Below are 16,952 nucleotides of genomic sequence, written 5' to 3'. Positions count from 1 at the left end.
CCCAACTCCCAGAAGGACAGGGGCCACTCTAGGGTACCTACCAGAGGCCTGTATGCCTTCTAAGGCATTCAGCTCAGTGCTCCTATGACTGAGCATAAGAATCATCTGGTGGGGGAGTGTCTTTGTAAACTACGGATTCTGAAGGTCTGGGATGGTTTCCACATGATGCTGACCAGACCACACTGAGTTGTTTATTTTTTTTAATATTTTTTATTGATTTCAGAGAGGAAGGGAGAGGGAGAGAGAGACAGAAACATCAGTGATGAGAGAGAATCATTGATCAGCTACCTCCTGCATGCCCCCCACTGGAAACATGTTAATGTTCTACATTTTCAGAAATAAAATTAAAGCAAGATGAGACGGGAAAGAAAAACCTAAAACTGGAAACAAGTGGAAACAAATGAACCCAATTATATTTCAAATAAATACTACAACCACACTGAAGAGGAAAAAGCAAAAGAAAGGAAAATCCAAGTAACTTATGAACACAGTATTTGACTATTTACCTTCCTTCTTGGGTGAGGTTGAGTAGGGGAGAATTGAAACCAACTACTGGATTTTTTTTAGTATATATACCTTATTCATCTTGTGGTGGATATGTTTAGCAATTTTGAAACTATTTTAAATGTATTGTGGCACTGGGCAAATGAGAAAATGTGTTCATGCTGTTGGGAGCTAGAATTCTCACATGGGAAAGGGAAATCATTTATGGGTGGGAGAATAAAGAAGGAACCCTATGTGGGGGTGCACTGGAATTAGAGGCATTGGTGTGAATTTATGAGTTTATCACACATATGTATCCATACATATATATATGCACATGTATACACTAGTGACCCGGTGCACAAAATTTGTGCACATTAAAAGGGGATTAATTAGAGGAAATATTTTAATATTGCTATTTGCCCTTTATAATAGAAGTGTCAAAGATGAAAGAAAATTAGTAAAATGTATATGAAAATCTTCCTCCTGTCAGAGTCTGGGGCATGCCATGGAAAGCAGAGTCGAGTCCCTGCCCACCCACGTGCACCTTGAAATTGCGCAAGACCCAGACCTGGTTGGCCCCAACCCCATTGGGCTAGATCCAGACCCGGCTGGCCTCACCTTCATCAGGCCCTTTTGGGTGGTGCGGCCTCAGGTCTCCTGGCCGGTGCCAGGGTGGGGGGTATGGCCTGAGGTCCCCTGTCAAGCCCTGCCAAGTGGGGGAGTGCAGCCTCAGGTTCCCCGGCCTGGGGCAGGGTGCACGGCCTGAGGTACCCTGGCCTGGGCCAGGGCAGGGGGCATGTCTTGAAGTGCCTGTCAAGCCCTGCTGGCAGGGGGGCATGGCCTGAGGTCCCCTGTCAAGCCCCACCAGGCGGGGGGTGCAGCCTCAGGTCCCATGGCCCGGTACTGGGGTGGGGGCATGGCCTGAGGTCCCCCATCAAGCCCCACCAGGAGGGGTCACAGCCTCAGGTCCCTGCTGATTGCTCCTTAAGGTCGTTACAGGAACTTGGCCTCCACTGTGGGCACAGCCATCTTGACCATTTGGGTATAATGGTCAATTTGCATATTCACTCTTTATTAGATAAGATAAATATATATATGCATATATATTTATGTGAATATATGTATATACAAATAGTATGCATATTTGTATTATATTTGTGTATATGTAAATTCAGGTATGTTTTTTTTAGTTTTGTCTATAGAAAGACATGTCCTCTCTGAGCCTTATTGCCTTTACTTTAGAACATAGGAAAATTGAATATGTAGGGATTCTGTGAGTAAAGGAACAAAGGTCTCAAAAACACAACCCCTTCATACAAGCCTTTCCTCCCTCTAATCCAGGTAAGTGGTTCTCAGCCTTGCCTTCTTTTCCTGATCCATTCAGACATCACTGGCACAACATGATCCCATCTGACTATATGAACAATCCTACCTTTTGTCTTTTTCCTTCTTAAACCATTGTTGGCTGAGAAAAGGACCCAATTCTGGATTTAAAAAAAAATATCCAATTGCATGTATGATTAGTCATACTCTTCTTAATTAAATTCAATACACTTAAACTGCTCTTCAGAAGCAATAAGAATAACATTATATATTAGTGATTATACATGGTGGGGCAAAAGCAGATTTATAGCTGTGAATACACAAAACAGAGTTTATTCTTGTATTATTATTTATTAATTATTGTATCATTTTCCATATGAACAACTGACAACTGTAAACCTACTTTTGCCACACCCTATATAATATAATGCAATATAATATTAGCTAGCTAATATTTATTGACTACTTACAATGTACTATATACTATGGCCTTTTTGTTCATTGTCTCATTTAATCCCCATAATGAAGTCAAGTAGGCTTATTAATATTATTTTACCCAGGAGGAACCTGAGGATGTGACTTACAGATGGTGATGTGACTTTCTGATCATTTACAGCAGAACTACAATTCCTAGAGTTTTGTGTAAGCAGGGGTACCAGGGACTGGACACACTCAACTAATTAGGGTGATTAACCAATATGGCAGAAGTTCAAAGAAGGTGAATCACCAAGGAGGCGACTTGAGAGTGGACAGGGCTGTGGAGAGGGATTCCACTGGACTTTCATGTCTGCTGAATCATCAGTGATTTCAACATAACTGCTAGTTTTAAATGGATAAGTGCTCAAGGGAGCCTGCCCAAGGTTCCAACCATCACTGGTATGATGTGGCTTTGAGAGAGTTCAGGAGAGGAGTTTTCTTAAATGTGGGTCATTGCCAGCTTGGCTTTGAAGTTCTAAACCATCTGCATTCTCGATTGGGTAAAGGGTAGATTTTTAATATTTGAATGCAATGCTACCCATGTAGCAAAGAACAATTTAAAACTGCATGGATTGGACTACTTATACTTATTTCTGAAGGCTAATTAGAGAATTCTGGCTTTCCCTCTTGATGTGAGTAGTTTCTGGTACCATAGAAAGACAATGGGATGGATTCTAAGTAGAATGGAGTTGCAGGGTTACTGTCCAAAATCTTTGTTAGGTCACTGAAACTTTGGATAAATGTTTTCTCATCTTTAAAATGGGATTACTAAAACCTTTCCCACTTCATGAGGATGCCATAAAGCTAAAATGAGGAAATATAAACTTAAAAATTTTTTTTTTATTGATTTCAGAGAGGAAGGGATAGGGTGAGGGATAGAAGAAACATCAATGATGAGAGAGAATCACTGATTGACTCCCTCCTGCATAACCCACACTAGGGATTGAGACTGCAACTTGGGCATGTGGCCTGATGGGGGATCGAACTGTGACCTCCTGGTTAATAGGCCAATACTTAACCACTGAACCATGCTGGCTGGGCAAGAAATACAAACTTTTAAAGAGCTTTGTATTGAAGCACATCTTGGTTCAAATCTACTTTTTTGACTTACAAGCTATATGACTTTGAGCAAGTGTATTAAAAATCTCTCTATTCCTTATGCTTATTTTGTAATTGCTGGTTTGTACTTCTTAATCCCTTCACCTTTTTTACCCAATTCCCCAACCCTCTGCCCCTCCTATCTGGTAACCATCAGTTTGTTCTCTGCTTGTTTCTGCTTTTTTTACTCAGGTTTTATTCTTTAGATTCCACATATATGTGAAATCATAAAATATAGCATAGGGCAGTGGTTGGCAAACTCATTAGTCAACAGAGCCAAATATCAACAGTACAACGATTGAAATTTCTTTTGAGAGCCAAATTTTTTAAACTTAAACTATATAGGTAGGTACATTGTTATTAACTTAATTAGAGTACTCCTAAGGCTTAGGAAGAGCCACACTCAAGGGGCCAAAGAGCCGCATGTGGCTCGAGAGCCGCAGTTTGCCGACCACGGGCATAGGGAATATACTCAATAACTATGTATGGTGTAAAGTGGATACTAGACTTAGCGGCAGGATCACTTTATAAGTTATATAAATGTCCAGCCACTATGCTGTTCACCTGAAACTAGCATAATATTGAATGTCCACTGTAATTGAGAAAATCTCTCTAGCCTGGCCAGTGTTGCTAAGTGGTTGAGCATCAACACATGAACCAGGAGGTCACAGTTTGATTTCCGGTCAGGGTACATGCCTGGGCTTTGGGCTTGATCCGCAGTGGGGGGGCATGCAGGAAGCAGCCAATCGATGATCCTCTCTCATCATTGATGTTTCTATCTCTCTGTTCTTCTCCCTTCCTCTCTTAGAAATTAAAAACATTTAAAAAAATAATCTCTCTAATCCTATTTCTACAACTGAAGAGTGAAGATAATAGTTACTTCATAGGATCTTAGAGAAATTAAGTAAGATAATATGTATAAATGTAGTAAATGCATTTTATAGTGCAGGCACAGAATAAGCAACTCATTAATAGAAGCTATTTTAATAACTAGTGACCCAGGGTATGGATTTGTGCACATTGAAAGGAAATTAATTAGGAGAAATATTTTAATACCACTATTCGCCCTTTCTCTATAATAGAAGTGTCATAGATGAAAGAAAATTAGTAAAATGTATATGAAATAATATATAAATTGATTAATAAATAAACCATAATAACATGATAGAACAACAAAAAGATATGATATAAAAACAATAACATGAAATAAAAACAACAAAAACATAAAAACAGTATTGGTAAAAACAATGACTAATAAATTGATTAATCTTATTCTAATATATTCCTGTATACCACATTAAGAGTAAAAACATTTTCAGAGTGCTTGACTAATTTCCCTTGTGATGAAGTATTTATAGCTTTAACTTTGTCACATGCTCTTCAAACTCTAGAGAAAGCAACTTTTAACTGACCATGTCTGAAAATGGGTTCAGATAGGAATATTCCTACTGTGTCTAGAGTTTGTCTTTGTGATTTACTAATAGTCATCGCAAATGCTGGCACCATGGGAAACTGTCTTCGAATTAATTTAAATGGGAGGCCAGTGTTAGACGGGGATAAATTCTTGGAATCAGAACAACCTCTTCTGCAGATCCTGTTAATACTTCAGCTTCGATTATGTTAGGTTGAAATCTTGTGATAATAAATCTAGTACCAGTGCAATGACTCCATTTTCTATTAAGATTTCTCAATAGCATGATGATTGCACCTACTTTCAATTTTAATTCTATGACATGGCATTCCCAAAGGAGTAATACTATTAAGAAATTTGATGGGAAAATTTTCCTTTTTAGCATCATCCATTGAATTGATGGAATAGTCACTCAAATGGTACATTGTGCCAATAGTTGGTCTTCAGATATATTCTGTTGACAATGACAGCTTCTTTTGGCTTCAGAGGTAGTTGTACCAATAGTTGGTTTTTAGACATATTTCATCGATGCCGCCGCTTTCTTTCATCTTCAGAATGTCAACAAAACAACCAAATTCACGATCAACAATGACAGATCAAAATGCATGTGTGTGATTGGTGCCAGCGAGAGCTTTATATATATCATGCATGTGCAAGTCAATGTTTATTTTTAAATTGCCAGTGTGCATGTACCAGCCAGTTAGTCAGACGGTTGGACGGACATACAGTTGGTCACTTAGCCTATTATATATTTATAGACTAGAGGCCTGGTGCACGAAATTTGTGCACTTGGGGGGGGGCGTCCTTCACCCTGGCCTGCGCCCTCTTGCAGTCCAGGAGCCCCAGGATTGATTGCCCCGCAGAGGGAGGCCCCACCCACCACCGCCAGCCGGGTAGCCTGGGCCTCCCTCTTTGGGATGATCTCTGAGCACACCAGCCAGTGGCCTGGGCCTCCCTCTGCAGGGCAATCATGGGGCAATGGCGGGCCCCCCCTGACCAATTGCATTGCACCCGCATTGGTGGTGGCAGTCAGTGCTGGGTCACCGTGGTGCCCGCGACCGAGGAGGGACCAAGAGGTCAGCAGTTCAGCCAGCTCACCAGTCCCCGCCCAACCGAGCCTGTTGTGCAGGCAGCCTGGTGCTTGGTTGTCTGTTCGGTTGTTTTGGATGTTACGGAACCTGGCTCTTTATATATTAGGATAGTCATAATCGACATAAAAAGGATTAAAAGGTTAAAAGGAATTGTGCGGTATAATAGTTGTAGTAAATGCGAGGCTTGCAAAATCTAAGCATGCCTTTGAAAATATGCAAATATGTTTTTATTTACTAAGGACAGTGAGCAAGGCAAATATTTTCATTCAAGTAATTATCTTTAGATATAGAAGTATGACCAAACCCTAATGATTCTTCCTCACTTGAGACATTGTCCACCTATAATTAGATTTCATATACTGTTAATCCTGGCGTTCTGTGAAGCATTTTATCTCGTGTGTAACTTGATATGCATCTTTTCCTACTTCCTCTTCAGACTGTAAATTCCTTGAGAATAAAGACAGCCTTTTCTCTGTGGCCATAAAGCCCTGTGGGGTTTGGTGAGGACTGCGTGCTGCGTGGGTGTTCAATACATCAAGTACTAATTGGTGTGGGAGTGCAGCAGGACTTGTTATTAACTTTTCCACCCAGTGCGGTTCTGGGGAGCTGTGTAGAGTGGGGAGTGAGCAGGGAGAGGCTCCTGATTTGCCAGGGACTCAGAGCCTCTTACATAGGAAAGCGCACACACTTTTCTCCCTGGGGTTGACACCCGCAGTGCCAATGAATGAAAGATTCTGGAGCAAAGCAAAGATGACTGGTTATGTCTCCTTTCTTTCTTTTGTTGAAGTACTGCCTTTCATTAATTCAGACATCAGAGCTTATGCTCTGACGCCCTAGCTGTGGGAGCTTGACTATATCATTAGGTCACTTTGAGCCTCAGTTTTCTTATTTTTAAGATGGGGTCGATAATATCAGTTTTATTTACTTTGTGGGGTTGACAGAAGCATCTGATGAGATAGCATACATAAAAGCTATGTACACTGTAAAGCCTGGTACACAGACATTAATCTACACAGGTACTATTATGATGTCACCCACCCATGGGCCTGGGTCTTTATTGGTGGCTTCTTGCTCAGAGATGACAATCAGATACATTCAAAGCATCACACACTTCGCTGGCTTCCAGGAGGCATTGCTCTACAGGGCAATTCAGGAAATGTGTCCCCTCCGTGGCCCTTGTTCTCTGTGCTCTGACAGACCCAAACCTGGCTCTCCAGAAGCAAAAGGGGATATGCTTGAATATATTCTCTCCACCCAACACTCGTGTGTTTGCACTGACTAGTCGCTGCTTGGTCCAGAGCTCCCTGTGTCCACTGGCAGGCATTTAGGTGGCAACTGCTGCCTTTGGGGTGCTGTTGGGAGACTCCAGAATAGAATTTCCCTGTGGAAAGTTGACCAGTCCCCAACTGTTTGGCTTCCTGGTGCTTTAAGGGTATTTTACCCTAACACCTCCCTATTCCACATTTTGCTAATTTTCTCCTTCCAGACTCTTTGCTTTAATTTATGGTGATGGGGGACTCACTTGTCTACCTGGTCCATGGAGCTTGACGCCTGACCTGGTTAATGACAAAATCAGTTGCTTATGCCACAGAGGTCTCCTATCGGTGCTTCAGGTCACTCAGGAGAAGGGACCCTGTCACCATGACCAACCATTTTTGGAGGGGATTTCCAAAAGAGAGAGGGCCATCTGAAGTTGCTTTTGCTCCATGTATTGACAATCATAAGGCATGGAGTAGGACAGAGGTCATTGATCCCCTGGAAAAGTCTAAAGCTTCCCTGCTTGCATGTCTCGTGGGCTCAATTCCTTCTTGCAAACACTTGAAGACACTCATGGGCAAATTCTCTTCCTGCTACTCTTTCCATTTCATCACTTGACCTGGAGAAAGACGTTCCAGGGCAATTACAAGCTCCTTTAGACTTTAATCACTGATGTTCAGAGTTAGAAGGGACTTTGGAAGTATCTCTCATAAATGTTTCTTGGGGACACATGTGGACCCTGTGCCTCAAAGAAATGAGGTGATTTAAAGTCCCAGAGTCAAGCAGGGGACGGACCAGGGGACTCCCAGCCAAGTGCTCCCTGCTTTCTCACTGCGCACAGGGCTGAAATGTTTCTTCACAATAATTATCATAACCTGAAAGGGAACTCAAGTCTAGTCCTCTGACTGAGGCAGCGTGGACCTGGTACCCAGACTGCCTGAGGACTTACTCCATCTTCCTATATGACTTTCTTTAACTGAGGTCTCTTATAAGTCTTCCCATAAACTGTAATTAAAAATGATTATTTTACAATCAAGACTCAACTACAACAGAGAGCTCACATAACCCTCACGAGGGACATTCTTGGAGCGCCTAGCTTAGGTGATTAGGGAGACTGTGCCCCACAAGACACCTACTACATAAGGCCACTGTGCCAAGATTGGGAGGTATAGCAGATCTACCTAGTACACAGAAACAAATATAGTGAGGCAGCCAAAATAGGGAGACAAAGAAACAAGCCCCACATGAAAGAACAGGAGAAATCCCCAGAAAAAGAACTAAATGAAATGGAGGCAAGCAATCTACCAGATAGAGTTAAAAACAATGGTTATAAGGATGCTCAAGGAACTTAGGGGAAGAGTGAATGAACTCAGTGAGAACTTAAAGAGATAATAAACATAAAAAAGGACATAGAAACCATAAAAAAGAACCAGGCATAAATGAAAAATACAATAACCAAAAGGAAGAATGCACTAGAAAGAATTAATATCAGGCTTGATGAAACAGAGAATCAAGTCAGCAATTTGGAGGATAAGGTGGCTGAAAACACCAAATCAGAGCCGCCAGAAGAAAAAAAAAGAATTTGAAAAATGACTATTTTTAGCCCCTAAAATAGTGATATATTTTCTTTAAAAAACAAAAAGCACAAAGCTAAACTAAGCTGTGCCACAACAGGAAAAGACAACTTCATCCTTGTGCAATGGTTGTCCCCTGGCACACAGCAACCCCAGGCCTGGTCTGGCTTATCCCTTCTGCTCTTCCCTCCCATTTGTTTTCAACTTAGATGCTTTCACCAAGTTCCCTAGGCCCCAAAGAACACCCTGTTCAGAGAGCTAAGTCACTTCTCCACCCTGCCTGCCACATGCCATGGAATTCCAAGTCAAACAGGGCTTTCCTGCCTTTTCCATTCGGCACAACATTCCTGGGCTTGTTTCCTTGGCTGGCGTGGAGCTCACAGATGGAGGAAAATGGAGCAAATCTGAGAAGAAATAGGCTCAATTCCATAATGGAAATGATGGAACAGTAGATAAAAAGTATAATTCTTGCAATGACAAGTCAATTAATAGGACCATTATCTTAAAAAATCTTGGATATGCAAATTTAAAATGACATGCTTGGAAATGTTTTGAAAGCTACACACGTTATCCAGGAGCTCAGGGGCTGTGTCCCTATTTCCTGGTGAACATTAATTTAGATCCAAACTAGAACTCTTTTGAGAGTGAAAGGATATGTTACTAACAAGGGTGCCAATGGTCTTGAGTTTGAACTTAAATACCTTTTACTAAGACTCGGCAGTCCATGCATCTTTGGACAAGCTCTGAGCAGTAGCTGGAATTAGCTTCTTTGCCTTTGTGTGAACTCTCCCTCTTGGGATCGTCTCCCTCTTGAGAACTGATCAGTCAGATATTTAAGGCTAGTTCTCTCTGTCTTCTGAGTCTTTTCTTCTTCAGTCTAAACATCTCTAGTTCCTTCAGCATTTCTTTTTTTAGGAGGCCAGTGCCTTGTCCACTGGGCAACTGGAGCATTTCTTTTTTTAAAAATTGATTTCAGAGGGGAAGGGGGAGAGAGAGAGAGAGAGAGAGAGAGAGAGAGAGAGAGAGAGAGAGAGAGAGAGAAACAACAATGACGAGAGAATCATTGATTGACTGTCTTCTGCACGCCCCCTTTTGGGATCAAGCCTGCAACCTGGGGATGTGCCCTGACCAGAATCGAACCATGACCTCCTGGTTCATAGATTGACCGTCAACAACTGAGCCACACCAGCAGGGCCCTTCAGCATTTCTTTATTTGGTGTTGTCTCCTGGTCTTTCATTATCCTGGCTGCTCTTCTGAATGAGCTCCACTTTGTATCTGAACACATGCTAAACGCAGTCCTCTTCAGCCTCTAGCTATTAGATGTCTCAATCTGACCTGACACAGTAGCTTCTTAGACAGGCTTAAGAAGCAGATGTTCAGCAGGTACCCCCATATTTTCTGGAGCTTCGTTTCACACACTTTCTTGGGCACAGTGAATGGATTGGCATTCATCTATGACGAGGTCAGAGGTACAGAGGGTGGAATGAGGGCAGAAAGATGGGACCCCACACCCACCTGAGCTGGCCAAGTCTTTATGAAATGAACAGGATTAAATAGCTTTGTCTCTCTTTCTGTCTAGAATTTAGTTTCCAGAATCAAAACTACTTGGATTCATATCCTGTCTTGTACCACTTACAAGATGTTTAAAAAATTTTAACATTTTATTTTTCAATTACAGTTGACATTCAATATTATATTAGTTTCAGGTGCAAGATGTTTACATTTGAGCAAATTAATCTTCCTGTGCCTCAGATTCCTCATCTGGAAAATGTAAAATTACACTGTTGTTGTCAGGATTAAATTAAAGGATCTGAGAACAGCATCTGGTGACATGGTTAAGTCTCACCCATGCTATTATTGTTACAAGTGTTATTACTCTCCCTGCCCATTTTTCCTTGGTGCTGTCCAGTCACTCCTGGGGAGGTTTTCTGAAGCAGCAAAAACTGCCTGTCACCTGAGTGCTTCAGGCTGAAAACTCACCTTCTGCCCTCTTGATTGCAGGTGTCTCAGTGGGAGGATAATAACACCTAAAGCCTGTCATTAATCCCTTTCAGGCTCCTGGGGCCTCTCATCCTACAGGATTCAGAGGCCCTTGAATAAAAGAAGCAAAAACACTCATTAAGACATTAACATTTGTATGGCAGGTACAACAAGTTGTTTGGATACAGCACCTCATAAAACTGCTGGTTATCTGAAGTTTTGCTTCTAAGAGGTTAGCTTATTCCACGTAATCTTTAAATTTCAGTGACTTAAATTCAGAGCTTAACCCAGAGTCTCCAGGCCATACGTATCTTTCCTTCCTCTCTGGCAAACCAGAGATGAGGGATTTGAGCGCCCCCTCCAGCTTAGGCACAGGGGGGAGAGAAAGATTCCTGCAAAATAACCACACAAGCAGCAAAGACAACTGGGCCTTTCATCTCCAGATCTCAAAGCTATTTATACTTGACATATGTGGTACCTGCTGTCAGGCATAATTGTGCTTAATTTACAGAGAGAGTATTTTGACTTACCCAAGGTTAGAATTTCACCTCAGGTGTAAACACCAACAACAATAATATATTGGTTTGGAGATCAGTCCCATTGTTTCTGACTTTTAATTAACTCTGCAATGTTCATCAGTCAAGGATGTGCCTTGTTGCTGGTCCCAGGGCTGCACTGGTCCCAGTTCTGGGAACATGGTTGGCCTGGCTGTCTGCACCAGAGTGACGTATAGTGGGTGATTTGGAGGATGTCATGTGCATAACCAAGAATGGTGAAGGCTGGCTCTCAGTCTAGCTCTCTAGCATTCAATCGCATTGCAAATCCCTCATGCTCTAGTGAAAGAAGGAAATGGCAAAATTCCCTTTCCTGATGGCTCATGTGAATACTCTTAATGGGGTGTTCATTTGTCTGGAGATAACCTGAACCTATAAAATCAGGACCTATTAACCTGGGTGGATCTCTTCACAATACAGGCTTTTACAGATGTGTTCCCATCTCCAGTGGCAACAGATGCCTGAGTCTCCCTCTTGACCTCTGCCCCACACATGACTGGCTGGATGAAGACAGCATTTGATGAACTGGCTGTAGTCTCTCACTGTCACTGCCCTTTTGGGTTTGGTGGCACATTTTTATCCCTGATTTATGTATTTTTTTATTTATAGAGAGAAGGAAAGACAAGTAAATTAACATTCAGTGAATGCTTACAATGAATAAGAGATATTACATACATGATTTCACAGGTTGTAATGTTACATGAAAGCCCTGTTTTTGGAAAATCCAAGTTAAGAAACATGTGAGTAATATGTACTTTAGACAAGAACATAGGAAATAAAGGACGGGACAATTCTGTAGGGGTTCCTCTCCATCCTCTCTACTCACAGATGAACATGCTGAAATGTTGTCAGAGTCTAACACTAATAAACTTCCACATGGTGACTTTGGGGAGTACAAATCCCCATTTGCAGGTTTGTGAAATGATAGCTTTGTAGTACTTTGTGGACTATCATACTCAATGACAGCGGCATTTTGAATTGGTGCTGGTGACTCTGTAGAAACTAGTATCTTAGCATAACTCATTGAGAGCATTTTCAACGCTTAGCTAACCATGTGTCTGCGATGCATAGCTGTTAGACTCTGAGGCCAGGGCCAAGGCACTGCCACCCACCTTGCAGGACAAGCATCCTGAAGGAAATAAACAACCTGAACACCTCAAATATGTATACTAATGGCAATAACACAATAACTATTTGTAGTATTCCGTGTATTATTATGGTATTATTTGTAGCTTAATTTTGGTTCTTACTGCTTTAGTTTTGCTTTTGCTCATAAGAGTTATTGCTTGCTGACCATAATAACACAGAACTTAATTCCATGAACATCTTTTTGGAATGGATGACATGTTTTGTGGCTCAAAGATCTCAGGAACAGGGTGAAGATGTGGTTTTTGAGTTCTGACCCTGACTGTTTTCTGTGGGTGGGCAGACGGCTTGTTCCACATGATGAGCTGCTGAAAAAAACTCAAACAAATCATTGCAGTTTACTTTGCATATCTAAATACTTAAGTCTGTGCTTAATAATACACTTGATGCAAATATCCTATGAACACATTAACTGCTAAATCAGCCTTTCAGATAAGTTCAATGGGATTGCCATCCCACAAACTGCTTTTACCAGCCTGCCTTCCCCAGGCAATAGAGCCTGTATCACAGGGACAGTAAGACTGATTAAAAACAATTAACATTCTTTCCTGTTGACTTTCCTTAAGCTTATCCTGGTAATAGGTATGAAGAATGGTGACATATGAGATTCAATCAATTTACAGGTGTTTATTGGGCATCTTTACCATAAAGCTAAGTATGGATGCTTGATCCAGAAGAGATGGGTGATATGATCTCTGTCTTCAAACACAAATAACCAAGTCAGGGAGTTAAAGACATCACTAAAGAAGTGAGCATAAGACTTCTTGACAATACATATAAATTATGTATTGTGACTAACTTCTATCCTGGAGTATTTGAAAAGGTCATCATGAAGACAAATGAACTGGGTGTTAAAGAAGGTTTAAAATTCATATTATTATTATTATTTAAATATTTTTTCCCATTTATTTTTAGAGAGAGTGGAAGGAATGGGGAGAGACAGAGAAAGGAGGAAACATCAATTTGAGAGAGACACATTGATTGGTTGCCTCCCACACATGCCCCTACTGGGGCCAGGAATCGAACTGTTACTAAGGTACATGCCCTTGAGTGGAATTGAACCTGGATCCCTTCAGTCCACAGGCTGATGCTCTAGCCACTGAGCCAAACCAGCTAGGGCTAGAATTCGTATTATTAATAACTAGAGGCCCGATGCACAAAGATTCGTGCAAGAATAGGCCTTCCTTCCTTTGGCTGCTGGCACTGCCTTCACTCCAGCCCAGAGCCGCCTTTCCACCTTTGTTCACTGCCCAGAGACCTGGAGTGCCCGGGGTGGGGCCATCTTTGTTGCGTCAATTTGTATATTCCCTCCTTATTGGCTGTGGGCACTGCCATCTTTGTTGCTAAGTGACGGTCAATTTGCATATTCCATCTTTATTAGATAGAATAATCATTTACAATGGAGCACATTAATATTTAGAGTAAGCTCTTTTTTATGATTCCTATACCTTCGCTGTGAGCTATTCCCTGCTTTTCGAAGGTTTGCATTTCACCACGTTGCTTTTCAAAAAGACCTACTACATTAGTACCTGTTTTCACTAGCCAAAAGAAGGTCCAAGGGGATTTTTGCTTTTAAGAAAAAAGGTGAAAAGTGGGAATAGTGTTCAGTGTTTGTTTTTCTGCCAGCCATTAGAGGCAGTGGACACCCCAAGCAGCAAGAGTGGCTCCTCAAGAATCACACCCAGCATCTCAGCAGAGCTTTGAACTGTGTCTGTGAGCATCTGGCTTTACCTCCATTTATTCTGTGCATCTGTTAGCAAGCTGTGCCCTAAGGAATCAGAAAAGCCTCAGGGAGCTCATGGGGTGTTACACTTAGCGCAAAACTGGATGTAAGTAAGCATACTTGGTATAATTTGGTAGGTTATTTTTTGGATCTGGGAACACTCAACACCTTTTTCATATAAGGTAATGGTAATTGCATTGTCACTTTGTGATGTTTTGGCTTAAACAGGCTTCTACTTTCAGGAAGTGGGGAAACCTATTCAAGATCTAGTGTAGTGACTTCAAAATTTAAATGCCACTGACTGGTAGCTGTTATACACTTATCCTTATGGAATGTTTGCCCGGGAATAGACCTTGAGGTTTATTTAATCTAACCCTCTTATTTTAGACAGGAGAACAAATGAGGCACAGAGTGGTCAGCAAAGTGATCTGTTTGCCCAACCTTGCCAGCTAGTGACAGAATCTTACTTAGGGGACACATTATTTATTAAACACTTTGTGAGAGTGCATGGTCAGCCATTTATTAGTTGGTGGCATTGCTGCAAGCAGTCGGAAGCATCCCCTGGAGACACAGACGATGGGTTTAATTCAGGCTTACCCTATGCTGGTGGAACTTTCTTTTTTAGCTATTGACTATCTAGATGTCAGCCAGTTAAGTGCTCCTGTGTGTAGCCAGCCTCCCAGCCCTTGGGCCTCACCACCTTTCTTCCATTCCTCAAACCTGCCTCACTCTTTGCTGCCTCTTAGGGCCACTTCAGCTCATTTCTACTCATCCTTCTCATTCTTATTCAGCTTAAGTGCATTTTCCTCAGGGAAGTCTTCCCAGATGTCCCCAGCAAGGTAAGGTTGCAGGTCACATGCTCCTGTAATGCCCTGTGCGTCTCTTCACAGTGTTCCTTGTGCTCTTATGACATCATCAACACCCATCTTTCCTGCTGGGTCATCTCTGTGAGAACAGCAGCAGCTGGTTGGTCTTGGTCTTCGGAACATCCCCAGAGCTTGGAAGAGAGTAGATACTTAATGAATGCTGGTTAAATGAATACATAAGGTTTCTAACTGCAATCGTTGTTTCAGAATTTTGGAGTTGGGGCTTGGAATGTCAAAAATACTCTTAAAATGGGAAGATAATAGACTCAGAATAAAGAAAAGTTTTTCCCAAGAAGGCAATTAGAAAAGTCATACTGATATTTACAAATGTGTGTGATATACTGTACTTACACACACACAAGCACATTGCAATGCTCTTATTTTTCTCATTTCATCTTGTGGTGACAGTTCATCACAGACTTAATTGGCCTGAGAACTGGCATTTGGAAATTGCTATGCTGCTTAAAGTCATAGCTGTTAATTAACAGTAGCAATTGCCATGGCTTCACATCGCTGAAGAAAGCAAATTTGAGCCTCAAAGGTTTTCAGAACAAATGTACCAAATATACATTCATCTTTTATTTCCTCTTGGTCCAATATTTACCCCTACTTCTACTTTTTTTTAAAAAAATAAAAACCCCAGCTCATCACAGTGACTTAGTTCGTTCCCAGGGCAGTGCATACTGTCCAGACCAGGGAGGTAGCAGCACATGCAGAAAATGACCGTTCCTCTGGGAAATATCATTTGACCTGAGTGGAACATGACCCTGTCAGCAGTTGCAATCCCTTTATGAATAATGGTGCCTTTGGATGGGCCCAGTTCTGCCTCAGAGTGAGAACAAGGGACCTGTGCTTAGGAAATGGGGCATGGGGACACCAAGTACAGCTGTGCTGGCTGCACCTGCTAAGGGTCCCCAGCTCTCTTGCCAAGTTCAGCATTGAAGTAGGAGCTAGCTTTGCTAGGAATACAAGGCCACATGTTTCCAGGTCATTCAAAGCGGGAAGGGCTGGAGGTAGTGGCAATTCAGTGAGTCCATAGAGTGTTTTAGAGGATTTGGGCTTTGCAGGTAGAGAGACAGGATTTAGATCTCTGATCCATTACTTACTATGTGACTTTGAGCACATTTTTAAGCCTCAGTTTCCTTATCTATAAAGCAGGGATAACAACAATATCTCTTTCATAAGGGTGCTGGAAGGATTAAATGAGGTAATGTAGGTCAGCAGAGTGGCAAGGTCATATTTAGAGCACCATAAATGCTGCTTATGTTGATCATTGATGATGCCATGACGTCCATGGCCATCTAAGAAGTCCTCTTGGACAGATAATTCATATGCCCTTTGCTCTTTTCTCCTTACCTCACTGGCCTCTTCCAACCTGTGACTCCCCTTAATATCACCACTAGCCTTATTTACTAAAATCAGAAACCCAAAATACCATTCATTTCTCCCTCTCCTCTAATATCTCAGCAGTCACTAAAGTCCGTCAATTCTACCAGCTCAGTCTCCATCTCCTGCTCTCTTACCCCTGCTATTCAGCCCAGAACAACATAATTCTTCTCTTGGACGATGGCAGCAACCTCCAGGCTGGCTCCCATCCCCATTCTTTCAGGAAAGCAAATTTGATCTCATGTATGCTCTTGCTTAAGACTATCTCTGTTTATATATAGAATAAAATTTGATGTTCTTTGGAAGTTAATCATGGTTCTGCAAGATCTGGCTTGCCTCCTCACTGCTCCTACTTCAATGCCTGAGTTCCAGAGACACAACACTCTCAGTGAACTTCCAATAGCTACAGTCTGTGCGCTAGACATGTTGTTCCCCTTCTTGGAATGCTATTCATGGATTTGTGCACTGGTGGGGACCCTCAGCCTGGCCTGCACTCTCTCACAATCCAGGACCCCTCTGGGGATGTCAGATAGCTGGTTTCATCCTGATCCCTGCAGGCCTGACCCAGTCAGGAGGGAG

This window comes from Myotis myotis, unplaced genomic scaffold (assembly GCF_014108235.1).
Source record: "Myotis myotis isolate mMyoMyo1 unplaced genomic scaffold, mMyoMyo1.p scaffold_m19_p_3, whole genome shotgun sequence".
In the NCBI taxonomy this organism is placed as follows: domain Eukaryota; kingdom Metazoa; phylum Chordata; class Mammalia; order Chiroptera; family Vespertilionidae; genus Myotis; species Myotis myotis.
Note: the sequence above shows the minus strand (reverse complement) of the source record.